Source organism: Colobus angolensis, unplaced genomic scaffold, assembly GCF_000951035.1.
Source record: "Colobus angolensis palliatus isolate OR3802 unplaced genomic scaffold, Cang.pa_1.0 Scaffold673, whole genome shotgun sequence".
Taxonomy (NCBI): Eukaryota; Metazoa; Chordata; class Mammalia; order Primates; family Cercopithecidae; genus Colobus; species Colobus angolensis.
The window spans coordinates 235,302-238,198 of NW_012120410.1; the positions used below are offsets into that span (position 1 = coordinate 235,302).

Genomic DNA, 2,897 nt, shown 5'->3' on the forward strand with positions numbered 1-2,897 from the left:
GCTGAATCAGCCAAGGATTTTTGTTTTGTTTTGTTTTTGAGGTGGAGTCTCATTCTGTTGACCAGGCTAGAGTGCAGTGGCATGATCTCAGCTCACCGTAGCCTCTGCCTCCTGGGTTTAAGCGATTCTCCTGCCTCAGCCTCCTGGGTAGCTGGGACTACTGGCACCCGCCACCACACCCAGCTAATTTTTGTATTTTTTTAGTAGAGACAGGGTTTCACCAGGTTGGCCAGGCTGGTCTCAAATTCCTGGTCTCATAATCCACCTGCCTCGGCCTCACAAAGTCCTGGAATTACAGACATGAGCCACCACTCCCAGCCACCAACGAAGACTTTTACTTTATAAAGATATTTATGATGTGTTCTTTTCTTTTTACAGTATGCATTTCATTTATAATTGTAGATACACAAAATAAAGGCGATAGTTACTGTCTGGCATCAAGGCAGTAGTACTGTCTTCATCAATATTTGCACTTCGTTAGTAGAAACCTGTAAGGGAAAGCCCAGAAAAACTCTAAGGCAAATAAATTATGCCTGCAAAAAGTGAGAGGATTATCTTTTTATTATAACCAATATTCCAAGTGAGGGCTGGTCACGATCTACCACTGCTCCATCTCACTCGATAACTCTCACACCTGCCAGGGTCAGAAGGAACAGAGAGAAGGAAAAATGCCAGTGAGTTTTCTTTCCCACTAAGGACCTATTTGGCAAATTTCCTATCACGAAGTTGAAGATGGACTAAGAATAAAACTTGTGCCCTTGCAGATGCTAGTAGAGATGCACAAAATAGAAAAGGAGGTAAACCTACACACTGTGAAGGCAGAGATCCAAGTGTTCACATTAAGAAAGCAGTATCAAACTTCAAAATATGGGAAAGATATTTTGAATAATGTCAATGAGGCCAAGCACAACATGCCCAGCTTCATAATCAATCCCAGCAGCATTAGACTGAGGAGATTTACAGGTAACTATGCTTCTTCAACAAATTCCACTGGAGAGGAAGAGCATGGAGTCTGACAACATGACACAAATGTCACCAGTGTACAGTGACTTAGGTAGTGGGAGTGGAATCCCTACATATTCTCTGAATTGCAGTTACACAGTGAGCTCCCAAGAAGCAAATGGAATAGAAAAGGCAATAAAAAGATACCACTATAAATGGGGTGAGCATAGCAGGTTCACAATCACAAATCTAACCAGGAGACTCAAATCACAAGGAGCACCTAGATCTGTGAACAGCAGCTGTGGTGGCATCAGGTTCAACATTCTGAGACCGCCACTGTGGGCAGTGTCTTTGCAGGCACACTCAGCAGCAGTGTATCTGAACACAGATCCCAAGGCTCTTCTCTTCATTAATTATTAAGATGATAGATGATGGATAACCTCATGTTACAACATCCCCACTAATGTTGTGGACAAGTGAATTCAGAAGCCCCCACCTAAATACACAGTAAAGAGTAAGATGAGAATACTGCAGGATAGGGTAGGAATGGGGGCACTCGACCCCACAGTGTCTATTTAAAATAAGAGAATAGCCCTAGTGTTGTGCTGTGGTCTCCCTATATATAATTCCTTATTTTTCCAATTTCATAAATGCCATACAGTTTTTCTTCCTTTCTTTACAAATGTGCTGACAAACCTATGTGTAATTAATCCTGAAGGGGTTATTTCTTCATAAAGTACAGTAACATAATTCAATTGCTATGACGAGGTTTTTCACGGTGTTTTTATAGTGTTCCCTACTCACGGATCACAAATGAAAATTATAAGAACATATAATAAGAACAAGGTATTATTTTTCACACAGAGTAATACCCAGGTTTGTACAGATTAGATGCATCATGAAAGCTGGTATCATCTGTGAATCAAAGGAACCATCCTGAGGACATAAGGAACTTAGGGTCGTCGGTTATTAACAGGTTACCTGAAAGTAGAAGTTCTTCTGGGTTTTCATTGTCTAGACAGAAAAATTTAACGGATAAGCCCTAGCATATTAAGGTATATTCCTAACGTCTGTGGGTGATTAACTTTCCATCCAAAGCAGTAAAACATGATAGACTTCAAATGCTGCCCAAGTGCTCGGCACCTTGAAAGTCATTCCCACAAAGCTGGAGCACCACCTATTCCTGAGGGATCAGGTTAACAACTGTGTTTTGAGACACTTGTCAGTTAGGACTCAGTTGAAAGGAGGTGGTGATTTCAAGTGTGAAATATCTAAACCGTCATCTTTAGGTAGATTCTTACGGCTGGGAATTGTGGTTTTCTCCTCTGCTGTTAGCAAGTCCTGGGTAACCCAATAAATATCCTCTCTCACGCGTCAACTTCTATATCACAAGAAAGGTGCCGTAGAGGGTGACATTTTCACGAAGGAGCCACAGTACGAATCACTCGCTGAAAGCTCTGAAGTTGTGCATGGGCGGGCCACCCAGTAGGTGGATGTCTCCATTCCCATAGAGTTTAGCACAGCAGGCAACTCCCTTAACTGGAAGAGGCGCGATGCTCTGGAAAAACCCCCAGGTATGGATGGGAGAGGACACCGAGACGTGCAGAGGGCAGTGCGGTGAGGACCAGACCCCTCCGATTTGAGTAAAGGAGGTGCACTTCACAGCGTCACACCGACCTTACCGCCCAGCCCAGACCTGCCCCTCAAGTCCTCCTCCAGACTCCCTTCGTCGAGGGTGTGGCACAGAATCAGCGGCTGGCATCGCTTAGGAAGGGGCGAGGTCCACACTGCTCTGTCCCTCCCTCCAGGGCTGTGGACCACCGGGGAGGACAGGCAGCGCATGCTGAGATTGTAGTCCGCAGTTCGGCGGCCAGTGGGCTGGAAACCCTTAAGAGACCATAAGTCCCAGCACGCCTGGCTAGGGACATGCCTGGCTAGGGACACACCTCTCTATT

The 2,897-nt window shown here is 44.7% G+C and overlaps 1 long non-coding RNA gene across 1 annotated transcript; it reads right to left on the reverse strand.

Annotated features, from left to right (window-relative positions):
* Positions 1 to 332: 332 nt before the first annotated feature.
* On the reverse strand, positions 333 to 2,856 carry LOC105500626. The gene is made up of 2 exons (XR_001000056.1): positions 2,314 to 2,856; positions 333 to 488 (listed from the first exon to the last, which is right to left on the reverse strand). It is a non-coding gene; the product is annotated as an uncharacterized LOC105500626 (long non-coding RNA).
* Positions 2,857 to 2,897: the final 41 nt, after the last annotated feature.